Source organism: Chelonoidis abingdonii, chromosome 2 (assembly GCF_003597395.2).
Source record: "Chelonoidis abingdonii isolate Lonesome George chromosome 2, CheloAbing_2.0, whole genome shotgun sequence".
Taxonomy (NCBI): Eukaryota; Metazoa; Chordata; order Testudines; family Testudinidae; genus Chelonoidis; species Chelonoidis abingdonii.
Window position 1 is genome coordinate 296,151,433 of NC_133770.1, and position 17,081 is coordinate 296,168,513.

Sequence of the window (17,081 nt, forward strand, 5' to 3'; positions counted from 1 at the left end):
ACTCAGCAAAAAGACCTGGGCATCACTGTGGACACCTCTGTGAAGAGCTCTGCTCAATGTGCAGCAGTATTTAAAGAATGAAGTGTCAGGATGCACAAAGAACAGGACAGAAAATCATACTTGTATACATCCTTATCTGTACTGGTTGCCCTATCTCAGAAAGGATGTTAATGAGATGGGCAATAATAATGATTAGAGCCCTGAAGACAAAGCCTTATTAAAAGTGACTGAAAGAGACGGGACATTTTAGTTTCAATAGGAGACATGACAGAAATAGAAAACAGTGAGAGAGAAAGAAATTGGGTTCTCAGCCCTACCTTCCCTTCTACTACTAGAACAAGAGGATACTCAACTAAATTGAAAGGTAGCAAATTTCAAACTATAAGAGGAAATACTATTGTTTACACAATGCATAATTAGTCTGTGGACCTCCCTGCCACAAGATAGCACTGAGGACAAGAGTTTAACAGAAATAAAACAAAAGGACATTTGTATGGCTAATGAGAACGTGCAGTTTTACACTGAGTAGGGTTAAAACAAAACGGACAAGCAAAGAATAACCCTAAATGGACAAAGGATTCAGAAAGGCTCAGGCACTGATAGAGAAATGCAAATATCCAGAGTCGTGCTAATTCTCAAACACAAGCATACTGGAAGCAGGGGTGGCTCCAGGCACCAGCACGCCAAGCGTGTGCCTAGGGTAGCAAGCCACAGGGGTGCTCTGCCAGTCGCCGCAAGGGTGGCAGGCAGGTTGCCTTTGGTGGCATGCCTGCAGAGGGTCCGCTGGTCCTGTGGCTTTGGCGGACCTCCCACAGGCAAGCCACTGAAGACAGCCTGCCTGCCGTGCTTGAGGCAGCAAAATACCCAGAGCCGCCCCTGACTCGAAGGGAGAGAAACCCCCTCCTGCTTCAGGGCACAAACCAAACACCGACAGGGGTCAGGAGGAATTTGAAGGAACTCTCCCTGGGAGCAGACTGGGGTGAGGGGATGGGATCAGAGCAGGGTGGAGCCCACAACCAATAGCACAGGAGAGCAAATGGGCAGAGTGACACTGTAGCAAGCAGCAAGACGACAATATCCACCACCATGTCCCTAGCCATCTTCTGCCTCAGAGTGTTAATGACTACAGCCAGCTGACAGGCTGGACACAGCACTAGCTGCACAGAGGGCAGAGTGAGCCAAGCCGGTTCCCATCCCTGCTGTAGCAGAGCAACAAATCCCCCCTCAGATCAGCGAATGGGGTTTGGGTCTGCTAGTTCTGTGTGCTGAGTATGAGGGGTCAAGCTTCTCTGTGAACCACACATACCAGACAGACATTTAGTTCACAGTGAGAGCTCTCAATACCTGCCCCAGGGGGCTATGAAATTTGTTGCAAAGCTTGAGATTCCTCCTCCCCTCCCATTGCAATGAACAAAAGGACTCACCTTTCTCTGCAGGATGCACCGCTGGAAGTGAACAGCAAGAGAGGTGGGTTACAAGGTAGAAGATTTATCTGCAAATATTGCAAACTCATAGGAGTCATTTGTCTACTGGTGGAAAACAGAACACACATAGGGGCTCTGCTATTCCCACTGCCCATGTTGTAAATGGCTGTCTCCTTTCCCCTCTGGCTGAGGCCCCACATGGAACTCAATGGTGTTTCTACCTGTCTGGCACAGGATCACTTTTGATAACCATGTCCCATCAACTGCAGCATTTCAGGGCATGTTCTAGTCATCAATGGGCAGAACCCTCCTAATGTGTGTGAAAATTGGAGAACTGTAAAAGCCAGATTTCTACTAAACTCACTGTGTGATCCCTGAGCATACAGGGTGAGGCAGTGAACTCAGGGTCAGGGTTTAAGGTGAGGGTGAGGTCAGAGTTAGGGTTAACAGGCCCCTCACTGCACTTCAATCAGCTCCCCCATCACCCCTCCTTTTCTCCTCACCCCCATATTCCAGCCAGGCCCCTTGACTCCCCACTGTGGTCACAACTCTATTGATATGGGGGGAAATCAGAAAACCCTGATTTTACTGGAAATCAGTTTTTTCAGTTTTCTGCTTTTCACACGCGGGGGCACATTTGAAGGTGGGGGATGAGTTTAAGGAGCCCAGTTGGATGCACCACTGCTCCTATGTAAGCAACAACATGTGTGACCCTCCAGTGAAAGAATTGCCACATAATTGTGATCTATGATTTAAACTGTCAGGGTTAGATTCTGTTCTCAGAACTGCAGCCCAAAGGCAAATGAGGGTGACTTTGGCTTTTACCACAAACCCCACATCCTTCTGATCCTGGGTGCTCTGGATGCCAAAGCAGCCCCTGCTGTAACTCAGGACTTGTTTGCATGGGAAGGTTACATCGGTACATGGTATGGTGGGAATTGAAACCGTTCTTGTTACACTGGTATAACGCCCCATGTCAGCACTATTATTCTGTAATAGGAGAGAGTTTTTCTGGTTTAGCTTGTGTCTTTAATTACAGCAGCCGCTCCCTGGGTGCATATAGGCAGCAGCACGGCCCAGGAGCTCTGCAGCGCTGTGCGCTGTGGCCCTGCCCTGACACCCTGCTCTTGTTCCAAGGCCCATCTCCCACACCCCTCTACAATAGGCCTTGTGAGTGGATCCTCAGCACACAGCCTGTAGCTGTTCCTTGCACAGCCTGCACTGGAGGAATCCTCCGCCAGCTGGTTCCAGGCCTTCTGCTGCTTTGGTCCTTTTATTAACATAACAAGGTTGAGACTGGGGTGAAAATCTCACCTTCCATGTAATAAGTGTTCAGCCTTTCTGGTTATGAAGGTAGCATTGAGCAAGTGACCTGGGTATAAGCAGGGCTGCAGTCCAGTGCAATCTGCCTAAGTCTGCAGGCAGCGCTGTTTGCTGCTCACACTCAGTACAGTGGGGTTGGGATGGTGACACTAAAACTTGATCAATGATAATTTAATTGTCACCATTTGCAATTGTCTCACTGCTGATCATTTTAGCAGAAACATCCAACTTCTGTGCTTCTCCTGCACAGCTAGATGCAGGCGCAGATACTGGGGAGAGGGGCAGTGGGGCAGCTACCTGTCTTCAAAGGTTGTTGGGATGAGAAACAGTGAATTCAAGACCCTCCCACCTCCATTCAAATACATGCTGTGCATACTAAAACAGGGAGGGGAAAGAGGAGATACATTTCCCCTCCTTCTCTCAAATATCAAATGTCTCCCTGATACCACAACAAATGTACACACACACACACACCCCTACTCATCACAGAGTGAAATCCTGCCCCTTCTCATGTTACATGGCCATGAAAGGCCAGGACACAGGGGATCCCATGTGAGGAATTCTGTTAAATACTGGACACATCTAACACTCCCCAGCAACGATCCTGGCCTCTGGACCGGCCGGGCTAGGGCTTCTCAGGGCCTGGGTACGCCAAAGCCGCAGAACCGGCAGACCTCCCGCAGGCGCACTGCCAAAGGCTGCCAGACTGCTGTGCTTGGGGTGCCAAAAAAGCTAAAGCCCCTGAACCTCCCCATTGCTCTGCTTAAGGTGCGACAGCCCATTCAGTTCTATAGCCGCAGCCTGAGCTATCGCTTCCCATGGGCCTCCAGGCACAGCCAAGTCCCCAGGGTGAGGGAGGGACTCCCCGTCCAGTGACGATCTTTACACTGAGGCTTTGTCTACGCTAGCAACTGAATGACAAAACTTTCGTGTCTGTGTTTTAACAACTCTGAATGACAAAAAACAAAAGATTTTAAAACGCCAGTGTGAGCAGTGCTTTGTCGGTGGGAGAGCTCTCCTGCCGACAAAGCTACTGCCGCTCATTGCGGGTGGAAGATTTGTGTCTGCGAAAGAGCTCTCTCTCCTACCAACAAAGAGCAGCTACACTGCGTGCCTTTTAGTACCATGGCTGTAGCGGCACAGCTGAGATGCTAAAAGGTGCATAGTGCAGACAAAGCCTAAGTCCCAACCTCCCTTTGGCTTCATTCCAAATGTCTCATCTGCCTGGTAATCTCTAGTTTACTGAGCTGCTACCTTTCTGGGAAACATTCTCAGGTAACCTTTATGCCACCCCATTGGCCCCACACACTGACCTTTCTCACTCTCCAGTTCAGATCGCAGCGTTTCTAGAGAGAGAAAAGGATGAGAGATGAGATTTCATTGCATCATATTTATGATGAAGTTCCAATTATTCTTTAATGCAGCTCAGCTCTGGGGAGAGATTAGTCTATCATTGGGGTGATGGGGCAGGGTGTAGCCCACAGCCAATAGCACAGGAGAGTAAATGGGCAGAGTGACACTGGAGCAAGCAGCATGATGACATCAGACACCATGCCCCTGGCCACCTTCTGCCTGGCAGGTCACACCAGGGGTGTTAAGGACTACAGCCAGTTCACAGCCTGGGCACAGTGCTGGCTGCACAGATTGTAGAGTGAGCCAAACCTGCTCCGTCCCCCATTGTGTGGGAGCAACAAATCCCTGTGAGTGGGGTTTGGGTCTGTTCATTCTGTATCCTGAGCATGAGGGATGATGGGCCGAGCATCTCTGTGCACCGCACAAACCAGACAGACATTTAGTTTACAGTGAGAGCTCTCAATACCTGCCCCGGGGGTCTATGAAACTTGTTGCAAAGTTTGAGATTCCCCCTCCCCTCCCATTGCAATGAACAAAGGAACCTCACCTTTCTCTGCACGATGCGCCGCTGGAAGCGAACAAGAGAGGTGGGTAACAAGGTAGAAGATTTATCTGTAAGTATTGCAAACTCATAGGAGTCATGTTTCTACTAGTAGAAAGCAGAACACACACAGAGGCTCTGCCTCTAGCTATTTCCACTGCCCATGTTATACTGGAGACACAAGGCCTTGTGCAGGTAGAACACTGAGTAAATAGCCGTCTCCTTTCCCCTCTGGCTGAGACCCCACATGGAACTCAGCCGTGTTTCTATCTGTCTGGAACAGGATCACTCTTGATAACCACGTCCCATCAATTGCAGCATTTCAGGGCACATTCTAATTATCAATGGACAGAACTCTCCTGATGTTGGTGAGAACTGGAGAACTGTAAAAGTCAGATTTCCACTAAACTCACTGTTTGATTCCTGAGCATACAGGGTGAGGCAGTGACCTCAGGGTTAGGGTTTAAGGTGAGGGTGAGAGAGTTAGGATAAGCAGGCCCCTCATTCCACTCCAGTCAGCTTCACCAGCTGCACTTCTTGCCTCCTCTTCTCCTCACCCCCATATTCCAGCCAGGCCCCTCAACTCCCCACTCTGGTCACAACTCGATTGATATCGGGGAAAATCAGAAAAGCCTGATTTTATTGGAAATCAGTTTCTCCAGTTTTCTGCTTTTCACAACAATCAGTAGGGTTAAGGCCAGAGTTGTGGGGGAGGGGTGCATTTGAAGGTGGGGGGTGGGTTTGAGGAGCCTAGTTGGATGCACCACTGGTCTTATGCAAGCAACAAAGTGCGTGACCCCCCACTTAAAGAATTGCCACATAATTGTGATCTATGATTTAAAAACTGTCAGGGTTAGATTCTGTTCTCAGAACTGCAGACCAAGGGCAAATGAAAGCGACTTTGGCTTTTACCAGAAACCCCACATCCTCCTGATCCTGGGTGCTCTGGATGCCAAGGCAGCCCGCACTGTAACTCAAGACTTGTCTGCATGGGAAGGTTACACCAGTACATGGTAAGGTGGGAATTGAAGCCGCTCTGGTTACACTGATATAACACCCCATGTCAGCGCTGTTATTCCGTAATAGGAGTGAGTTTTTCTGGTTTAGCTTGTGCCTTTAGTTACAGCTGCTTTTCCCTGGGTGCATATAGGCAGCAGCATGGCCCAGGAGCTCTGCAGCACTGTGCGCCTCTCCTGACACCCACCTCTTGTTCCCAGGCCCATCTCGCACACATCCCTACAATAGGGCTTATAAGTGGGTCCTCAGAACGCAGCCTGTAGCTGTTCCCTGCACTGGAGGAATCCTCCCCCAACTGCATCCAGGCCTTCTGGAGCCCTTTTATGCTGCTCTGGTCCTTTTACTAATATAACGGGGTTGAAATGGGGGTGAAAATCTCACCCTCCATGAAAAGTATCCAGCCTTTCTGGGTATGAAGGTAGCATTGAGCAAGTGACCTGGGTGTCAGCAGTGCACCAGCCCAGTGCCATCTGCCTGAGTCTGCAGGCAGCGCTGTTTGCTGTTCACACTCAGGACAGTGGGGTTGAGATGGTGACACTAAAACCTAATAGATGAAAATTTAATTGTCACCATTTGCTATGATCTCACTGCTGATCATTTTAGCAGAAACATCCAACTTCTGTTCTTCTCGCATACAGCTGGATGCATGGGCAGATACTGGGGAGAGGGGCAGTGAGGCAGCTACTTGTCTTCAAAGGTTGTTGGGGTGAGGAACAGTGAATTCAAGACCCTCCCACCTCCATCCAAATACAGTGTACCTGCTGTGCCTGTTAAAACAGTGCAGGGAGAGAGAAGATACATTCCACTTCCTTTCCCCCTGTACCAAATGTCTTCTTGATACCACAACAGATGTACACACACACACACACACACACACAGTGAAATCCTGCTCTTTCTCAAGTTACATGGCCATGAAAGGCCAGGACATGAGGGATCCCATGTGAGGGATTCTGTTAAATACTGCACACATCTAACAGTCCCAGCCCTAAACCTCTGGACCAGCTGGTTTAGGGCTACTGAGAGCCTGGACTCAGGGTGCTGTGTCTGTAACTTCCATGGGGAAGCTCTCTCTCCTACCAACAAAGAGCAGCTACACTGCGTGCCTTTTAGTACCATGGCTGTAGTGGCACAGCTGGGTTGCTAAAAGGTGCATAGTGCAGACAAAGCCTAAGTCCCAACCTCCCTTTGGCTTCATTCCACATGTCTCATCTGCCTGGTAATCTCTAGTTTACCGATCTGCCACATTTTTGGGAAACATTCTCATGTAACCTTTATGCCACCCCATTGGCCCCACACACTGACCTTTCTCGCTCTCCAGTTCAGATCACAGCATCCCTAGGGCAGTGGTTTTCAACCTTTTTCCATTTGCACACCCCTAAACATTTTGAATGGTGGTGCAGACCCCTTCAGAAATCTTAGGTGTAGTTTGCAGACCCACAGGGATCCGAGGGTCACAGGTTGAACACCACTGTACTAGGGCGAGAAATGGGGAGAGGTGAGATTCCCCTGTCATATTTCTGGGAATAATCCTTACATCAGTTAATGGAACTAGTCAAGACACTGACCCTTCTCGCTCTCCAGTTCAGATCGCAGCGTTTCTAGAGAAAGAAAAGGATGAGAGATGAGATTTCATTGCATCATATTTATGGTGAAGTTCCAATTATTCTTTTATGTAATGTATTCTTTAATGTGAGGTGTAGCCCGCAGCCAATAGCACAAGAGAGCAAATGGGCAGAGTGACACTGTGGCAAGCAGCACAATGATATCATCAGCCACTATGTGTCTGGACACTTTCTGCCTGGCAGGTCACACCAGGGGTGTTAATGACTACAGCCAGCTCACAGCCTGGGCACAGCGCTGGCTGCACAGAGAGAGCCAAACCCGCTCCCTTCCCTGCTGTATGGGAGCAATAAACCCCTGTGAGTTCAGTGAGTAGGGATTGAGGCTGTTCATTCCATGTCTCGAGTATGAGGGCCGAGGGGCCGAGCTTCTCTGTGCACCACACAAACCAGGCATTTTTATTTCATAGTGACAGCTCTCAATACCTGCCCCAGGGGTCTATGAAACTTGTTGCAAAGTTTGAGATTCCCCCTCCTCTCCCCTCCCCTCCCCTCCCATTGCAATGAACAAAGGGACATCACAACAGGAGAGGTGGGTTACAAGGCAGAAGATTTAACTCAATTATTGCAAACTCATAGGAGTCATTTTTCTGCTGGTAGAAAGTAGAACACACACAGGGGCTCTGCCTCTAGCTATTCCCACTGCCCACATTATACTGGGGACACAAGGCTTCATGCAGGTAAAATTACTGAGTAAATGGCTGTCTCCTTTCCCCTCTGGCTGAGGCCCCACAAGGAACTCAATAGTGTTTCTATCTGTCTGGAATGGGATCACTCTTGATAGAGACATCCCATCAACTGCAGCGTTTCAGGGCTTGTTCTAGCCATCAATGGGCAGAACCTCCTGATTTTGGTGAAAACTGGAGAACTGTAAAAGCTGGATTTCCACTAAACTCACCATGTCATCCCTCAGGATACAGGGTGAGGTAGTGACCACAGGGTTAGGGTATAAGGTGAGGGTGAGGTCAGAGTTAAGGTTAGCAGGCTCCTCACCCCACTCCAGTCAGCTCCACCAGCTGCACTTCTTGCCTCCTCTTCTCCTCAACCCCATATTCCAGCCAGGCCCCTCAACTCCCACTCTGGTCACAACTCAATTGATATCAGGGAAAATGAGAAACACCTGATTTTATTGGAAATCAGTTTTTCCAGTTTTCTGCTTTTCACAACAATCACTAGGGTTGTCATATTTCTGGGAATAACCCTTACATCAGTTAAAGTAAGTCGCCCAAACACTGACCTTTCTCATTCTCCAGTTCAGATCACAACATCTCTAGAGAGAAAAGGGGGAGAGGTGAGATTTCATTCCATCATGCTTATGGTGAAGTTCCTATTGTTGTTTAATGCAGCTCTGCTGTAGATATGATATAGAGACACAAATGGAGAGACACAGACAGGTCCATCTGTGTTGGTCCCTGCACCCCCATCCAAGGTCAACTCCTGAGCTTGTAGGTAGTGTCTGTCCCCTGATCGTAGTGACACATGGGAACAGCTCCCTGTAAGGCCAGATCAGTTGGTAGGTGCCCCAGCTATGAACAGGGTGGAGTGTCTTTCTTTAGCTGGGTGCTCAGGTCAGCGTGAGCCAGGGAGTGAAGTGTGGATGGGCCCCTACAGGCATCGCCTCTAAAATCCGCTCTTTCTACTGAGAGCTCGTCCCCTTGGTACGTCAGCCCTGGGGTACCAACACTGCTGGAAATGGAGGTCGTGTCACATCTGCCAGTCACTGCTGAGCATAGCCTGAGCGAGAGCATCTTGTTCCCAATGTTAGCAGCGTGTCAGACCAGCCGTGCAAATCCTGAGTGTGTTTGTGTTATTACAGCATCCTAGCCACACCTCACCAGTGCAGCTAGTGTGGCAAATTCTCTGAAAGGCCCAAGACAATGAACAAGACAGTGACGGGTTAATTGTTCTGGTGATTTAGTGTTGGAAATGAGCCCAGCATAGCTCTCTGGGCACATAGACAAACTTTACATACAACAAAAAATGAGTGAATCCTGTCACCTAAATGTGGACTGGACCCAAATAATGTGTCTATTACAGCCAGGAACTAACCAATTCACACCTAGTGGTGACAGTTCTAAAGGTACAATACTCAGTTCCAACTTTCACAAGTAAGCAGCACAGCTCCTCTCTGCTTCTCTGAATTACCTGCTTCTGTCCCCACTGGGAAATCATTTGAACAGACCTTTCCCCTTCCCGATTCTTCTGACACTTACAAATTTCTCCATAAAGTTCACAGCTCTTCAGGTGAGAAAACCCTCTGGGTGGGACTTTCACAGCAGCCTTGCAGGTTTGCACACTCAGTGCCCCATTAATTTAAACAAAAATTGAGTATTCAGATCCCTTAGGCAGCTTTGAAAACCCCAGCTCCATATAAACTCAGATCACTGAAGGCCAATATCTGCCCTTTGAGACCAGAGAAAAAACTACAGCTGAGCACTTCTACTACAATAGAGTTCACTGCCCTGTTCCTGTAGCAGGATCTTAGGCTGAGCAAATCTTAGTGTAGCTAAATTGCTAACCTTTCCATTTGCACAGGCACTACTTCGGTCATCCACAGCTCCTATTTGCAAGCACAGAATGGGGGCAGAACTGGGCCATAACAAACCCCTCTCTTCTCCTACTTTGCTTTCTGATTTTCCTGCAAGCAGCCAAGTTCCATATGTTGGAGCTCCAAGCCCAGCTCACTGAGTCCCACATGGATGTTTCAAATTGAGCCATGCTGATCCCCATGGAAGAGTTCAGACTCACATTCGACTGGGATCCTTGAGTAAGATCTGACGGGGTGAAACCACTAGACACTTCTTGGTTCACATGTGAAGTCATAATTCATTCAGCTCCCCCTTCACCCTCAGCCCAGCTCCCACTGCCTGAAACTCCTCCAAACATTGAATCAAAGCCCCTCGATGCCTCTATCACTACTTTTGGTTTTGTTTTTAAATCTCTCTCTCACCAAGTTCTCCCTCTTGTTACTTCACCTTTTGTTCTGTGTTGCCTCCAGAAGCAGTAACTGGCCAGGCCAATGAGAACAGCCAGGAGACCCAGGATCACCCCCAGAGCCACCATCCAGGGATTGACCCTTGGGAAAAACAGCTCTGCAAGAGAAAGCGTCATTGACTTGGGAGCAAACACATGCAGAATGAAGGCAGGACACAGTGATAGTGGTGACTCTGTGACTAGTTAAAAGACTCACAGGGAAATACACAGGGAGATGTGGCTCCTTTGTGCTTTATTATTAAACCAATGAAAGTCCCAGCCTTGTTACTGAACATGGCTAATTAATGGGAGGGGGTGGGGTGGACTCTGCTATGCTACACCTACCTCCCACTGACATAAGTTCAAGCATTCCCTAGGCCAGGGTAGTCAATAGGTGGACTGTAGGCCAAATCTCGGCTACCAGATACTTTTGAATGGACCCTGGAATCTTTTTATTTACTTATTATTATCATTATTTTTTTAATTATTATTATTTTCTCTGGAGTCTGGACCTTGACTGTACCTTGACCAAGAAATTTGGACCTTGACAAAAAATAATCGATTACCCCTGTCCTAGGCTACTCTAAGTGATCCCAAGGCTGCATCTGGTGCAGACTGGCTCTCAGAATCAGAGAGTTCTGACCTGACACTCCTGACTCTCCTGTGCTCACTGGGGTTCAGTTACACAAGAGAGTCAGAAAATGTGTTAATACAGAATCTTAATAAAAACAAAACTTGATCCTGGAAATTCAAACTAAAAATTCCTCTAGAGTCCTCTTCCCTGGGCCTTGGAGCAATGGCTCACTAGAGGGTCCTTGCTAAGTGATTGGTGTATTGAAAACTGCAAAAATTATGAACTAACACTTTAAATACAGAGGAGTTTCTTGGTGCTGCTTGCAGGCTAGTAGGGAGCCTGCATCTGGGTCCTCTGAAGTCACTCTGCAAAGAGCCAGCCTAGAGCAAGGCGGCTGAGTTCTGGTTCTCTGCCTTAAGGAGCAGCTTGCTTTTTCTTTCTCTGTATTTGGCTCCGGTGTGTTAGAGTTTTGGATTCTTAGAAATAAAGTAGAGTTACATTGCAGCCTTACAGGAAGAGTATTTATGTTTTGTTTTCAACTCTCAGTGTGTGCAATGAACATAACAGTCAGGTAATACAGGGCATAGCATAGACTAACAGCACTTTGAGATCTCAGATGAAGAGTGCTTTACAAATGCAACATTTTTATTCTTATGTAGATGAAATATTCATTCGGTATTAACCAAGTTATTTGGCAGATAATAATACATAAAATCAGACCTTTTTTCTCTAAAAATTAAGATGCTCTTAGGTAAGATTTTGTTTCTGGATATTTTGGGCCTGAACTTTTATTGCTGGTATTTTCAGATGTCATCTAAGTAGCAATGCTCAGACCATACCCAGGGGTCTCTTCTCCTGTTTGGGAAAAATGACTTTTTTAGCCAGATTTTCATAAACACTTAGCATTCAGCAGCTCTCACTGAGAACAGAGGAGAATTCCCTCCCCCAGCCCTACTGATTGTGATGTTCAAGCACAAACAGAGAAGTTAGATATAAACATAAATACTCCGGCTTGGAGGTTGCAGCGTAACATGAATTTATTTCTTAGAATCCAGAATATTAACACACAAGAACCCACAACAGAGAGAGAGGCTGCCCCCTAAGGCAGTGGGCACAACTCACCTCACCCCTCTTTAACTTGGCTCGTCTATAGGAACAGTCAGTGCACGGCAGGCTGGGGCGTAAATCTACCTTGCACTAGGTTGCTGCTCACTAACAGGCTGTGTGGATCCTGCTGCACCACACTAAAAGTTCCCTGGTGCATTCTGAAGTGTTCCCATTTCAAAGCAGGGTAGATCAAAGCAAACTATGGAATTGTTAGTGCATGTAGCAGGGTCCACACAGACTGTGCACGCCAGGCTAGCGTGAGGCAGATTTACACCTTGCCGCAAACTAACTGTTCCTGTAGATAAACCCTGATTCTGCTCGCTTTCCTGCAGATAGGGTGACCAGACAGGAAGTGTGAAAAATTGGGACAGAGGGTCGGGGTGGGGGTAATAGGAGCCCATATAAAAAAAGCTCCAAATATCAAGACAGTCCCTATAAAATTGGGACATCTGGTCACCCTAGCTGCAGAGCCCACTAGCCTGCAAACAGGACCTGGAAAACCTGCACCCCAAACCCCACTCTTAAATTGATAGTGAGAGCTCACAGTTCCAACACAGTCCTCACTACAGCACAAGATCAAAGGAGAATTCTCTCCTCCCCCAGTCCACACCCCCAATTGAGAAGAACAATGTTTGCCGGGTGCTGAACTCTTATGAAAATCTGGCCCATGGTGTCTCAGCTTGCAAGGTGCTAAATACCTTCAGCATCTACTGCAGTCAAAGAGACTTGAGAGGTTGCTCAGGACCTTCCAAGACGTGCTCAGTACATGGAAAGTACAGGCCAATAAACAGGAGACACAATGATAAATACTCTCTGCCCATGTCTGCAGCGTCTCAGTCTATCCATGCACGGCTGGGATGGTCACTCACCTGCTATGGAAATCACTGACTCTCTCTCCTGTTTGAGTCGCGGGTTCCTGACACAGCAGGACACTTTCTGGTTGGATTCCTCTGTTATAACAGTGGCAACCACTGTTTGAAAGAGGCCATTGGCCTCTTGGGATATCTTTTTAGAGGCTGATGGTAAGTTCTGACCCTGGAGATCTCTCCACAGAACCTCGGGCTTTGGGTACCATCCGGTTGATCGATATATAACCCGGATCCCTCCATCTTGATGTCCCTCCACGGAGATGACAGGAGCAGAGCCCAAACCTACAGAAGAAATAAATGAACTTGTGGTAATCCTACAGTGCCTCATAATGAGCAAAAAGTTTTATTACACAGTTATCAAAAGCCATTTCCTATTAAATTAATAATCGAATCTGAGTCCACATGTGTGGCTGGTCAGTTAATCTGGTCAGATTCCCATTTAATATACAGCAAGTAAAGTTAATGTTAATATCAGGGCTGTTCTATGCTCAAACTTGCTCTAGTTTAATTAAAATTATTAGGTTAAACCGGTGCAAACCCCTGTGTGGACACTCTTAAATCAAGAAGGAATCGACTCAAGCTACATTAATATAAGCCATTTCCAAGTCATTTAAAAGTGTCCATACAGGGTTTTGCGCTACTTCATTGAAACCAGTACATGTGTCTGTATAGACAAGTCTTCAATTAATTCACTACCAACAAACTTTGTTACTGGGGAGTTCAGGTTGTCTCGGCTGTGCCTTGTACCCTTCCAGAGCACAGAAGTTGGCAGCAGAAAACTAGACTCCTCTGAGAGCCAGGAAACACACCCACAAAACACAGACATGAGATAACAAAGAAATGCAGGTTGGAGTGGGGTGGAGGCTGACAGCTTGTGACCCCCTATATAATAATCTCGTGACCCCCTGAGGGGTCCTGACCCCCCAGTTTGAGAGCCCCTGCACTAGATGAAAATAGCATATAAATAACAAAATACTACATTCATTATTTCCAAAACTGGGGGACAACAAAGCAAAAACAAACAAACAAACAAAAAACTTGAACCCATAGAGATCATGCAAGACATTAGTTATGAAAGTGACTTGTGGCGAGGGGGCATAGCCTCCCTCCAGGCCTGACAGAGAGAAACCACCATCTACCCCCTGGCAGGCAGAGCCTGGCAAGACACAACCACCCTGCTGGAAGCAGAGAGGCTGAACAGGAAGTTTAAAAGGTGGGCATTGCAGCTCAGTTGCGCTGGAGATGGTGAAGGAGACAGATGCCTCCCATGCACTGCTGGGTCTTGCACCCAAGAGGAACCTCTGCAGCACTGAGGACTCACAAGGGACTGCCAGAGATATCAACCAACAAGGACACTGAAGAGCTGCTGAGACTTCCACTAGCTGTGTAACCCGGGGAGAGGGAGGACCAGGGCCGGCTCCAGACACCAGCCCACCAAGCATGTGCTTGGGGCGGCACCTCGGGACCAGGCGGCACTCAAGGTTTGTTTTTGTTTTTTTTTGGTTCGGCAGCGCGGCGCTGGGGGTGGCGGGGCTTGGGAGGCAGGCCGCCGTACCGGGGGGGCGGGGACTTGGGCGGCACGGTGCTCGGGCGGGCGGGGACTTGGGCGATGTGACACTCGGGGGGCGGGGACTTGGGTGGTTCAATGCGGTCCTCGGAAGGGGCGGGGGACTTGGGTGGGGCGACACTCAGGGGGCGGGGACTTGGGCGGGGCGACGCGACGCTCGGGGGGAGCGGCGCTCTTTGTTTTCGCTTGGGGACGCAGAAATGTTAGAGCCGGGCTTGTGGAGGACACCCCACAAGATAAAGGTGCATGACAAGGGGGTCATAGGAAGTAGCCCAGGGACACCAGACAATAGTATGGTGATGGTGCCAGAGTGCTAGTCACCGTGTTGTGGTGGGATTCCCACCGACCCAGTGGTGAACCCCTCTGCCACTGCTAGGGCCCTGGGCTTGGACCCAGTGGAGTAGGTTGCTCCCGGGTCCCTCTACCCCCTATGACTGCCCCACCCCTGGGGTGGCCACCTACCCACTTAAGGCCACGAGGCCTGTGTTTGTCTGCCATCTGTCTGAGCCATGTCATCAGGTGATAGAGTGTTCGGTGCTCCTCCCTGCCTGAGCACCCGAGCTCCTTCGACTGTCTGGTGCTCTGCCCTGCCCAGAGGGCCTGAGCTCCAATGACTGCTAATTCCCCACAAGGATTGCCTTTACAGAAATGTGGTAGCAAGGGGGTGTGCTCTCACTCCAAGGCTGAGGGGGAGGGATGACCACAGATGCCTACATGACTAAACAGATAAATAAGTGAGAATATAAGTATTTTGGGCACTAATATATACTAAACCACATCTTCAGGAACACTGGTCTGTACGGAAAACTGAAAACAGGGACTTTCTTTCGAGACCAGATAATTCCAGTGGAGGATGTTGAAATGCCCATAGTGATCCTGAGAGACCCAGCCTACCCCTTACTGCCATGGCTCATGAAATCTTGCATGGGAAACCTGGACAGCAGCAAGCTTTGCTTCAACAATAGGCTGAACAGGTGCAGCTTGACTGCAGAATGTGCCATGGGCAAATAAAAGGTGCGCTGGTGCTGCCTTTATGTCAGGTTGGACATAAACGAGGAAAATATTCCCATGGTCATAGCAACTTGCTGTGTGCCCCATAATATTTGTGAGGGGAAGGGTGAAAAGTTTCCCCAGGGGTGGAGCACTTAGGCAGATTGCCTGGGTGCTGAATTTGAGCACCTTATACCAGGGCTATTAGAGGGGCACAACGGGGGGCGGTGGAAGTGGGGTCACTGCCAAGGATGGCATCCAGCTCCTAATAGAAGTGGCAGGTCTTTGGTGCAGCTCCAGAGTGACGGTTTGCCTCCCTTGCCTTCTGGCATGTCTGCCTCACATCTTTTATCTTCCCATGGCACTGTACCATGTTCCATTCATAGTCACCGAGAGGGCCAGTCTCATTTTGATGTCCTTGCACCAAAGGGCTGGGGTGATCTCTGCACACAGTTCCAGGAATGTGGCTTTCTGCATCCGAAAGTTCTGCAGCCACTACTCGTCATCCCAGACCATCATAACAATGCAATCCCACTGCTGAGTGCTTGTTTCCTGAGCCCAAAAGTGATGGTCCACCATGTGCAGCTGCTCCATGAATGCCAACAGTGATCTGGTGTTGTTTCTTTAAATGGCAGGTAGAAGATCAGGCAGCTCTTATTCCTGTTCAGATTGGGAGCTCATGATATACTGCATGACCATCCGCAATGTGTTCATAACAGCGACCACAATAATAGAGGGCACTGTGGGGTCATCCTTTCAGGGTAGAGATGACGGATGAACAGTAAACAGGGGCAGTTGAAAAATGCAGCAAAATGCAGTCCGAAGCTCATGGAATGCTGGGATGGAAAAATGCATCATGGAATGCTGAACCCACACCCATGATGCACTGCGATCCACTCCGCCTTTCCCCAACACCTAGCTGCAGACGGTGGCGAATAGCACAGTGAGATAGCTACCCAGGTCTTGGCTACATGGGAGAGTTGCAGCGCTGGTGGTGGCTTTACAGCGCTGCAACTCACTCACCATCCATACTTGCAAGGCACATACAGCGCTGTATCTCCCTGGCTAAAGCACTGGTTGTACTCCACCTCGACGAGAGGAATAACAAATATAGTGCTGCTCATGCAGCGCTGCTCCACCAGTGTGGCCACCAAAAGCGCTGTTATTGGCCTCCAGAGGTATTCGGAGGTATCCCACAATGCCTGTTCAACCACTCTGCTCATCAGTTTGAACCCTACTGCCCTAGCCTCAGGTGACCAAGTGTCAGACCCACTCTTTAAGTGCCCCGGGAATTTTAAAAATCTCCTTCCTGTTGGCTCAGCCAGGGTGGAGTGCAATCAGTGAATCTTTCCAGGTGACCATGGCTCCACACAGCAAACGAGCTCCAGCATGGAGCAATGGTGAGTTGCTGGACCTCATCAGTGTTTGCGGGGAGGAAGCTGTACAGTCCCAGCTGCGCTCCAGCCGTAGGAATTATGATACCTTTGGGCAGGTATCAAGGGCCATGCTGGAAAGGGGCCATGACTGGGACGCACTGCAGTGCAGAGTTAAAGTGAAGGAGTTGCGGAGTGCCTACTGCAAAGCCTGCGAGGGAAACCGCCACTCCAGCGCTGCCCCCATGACCTGCCGTTTTTACAAGGAGCTGGGCACGATACTTGGGGGTGACCCCACCTCCAGTCCGAGCACCACAGTGGACACTTCAGAGCGGGGGGAGGAGGAGGAGG

General features: G+C 48.9%; 1 protein-coding gene and 1 pseudogene across 5 annotated transcripts in view; both read right to left on the reverse strand.

The window, feature by feature from the left end:
* Positions 1–17,081, reverse strand: part of TSNARE1 (t-SNARE domain containing 1) — a 691,098-nt gene that overhangs the window by 486,578 nt on the left and 187,439 nt on the right. The window lies entirely within an intron of this gene.
* LOC116826378 (butyrophilin subfamily 3 member A2-like) lies at positions 1,453–13,143 on the reverse strand (annotated as a pseudogene).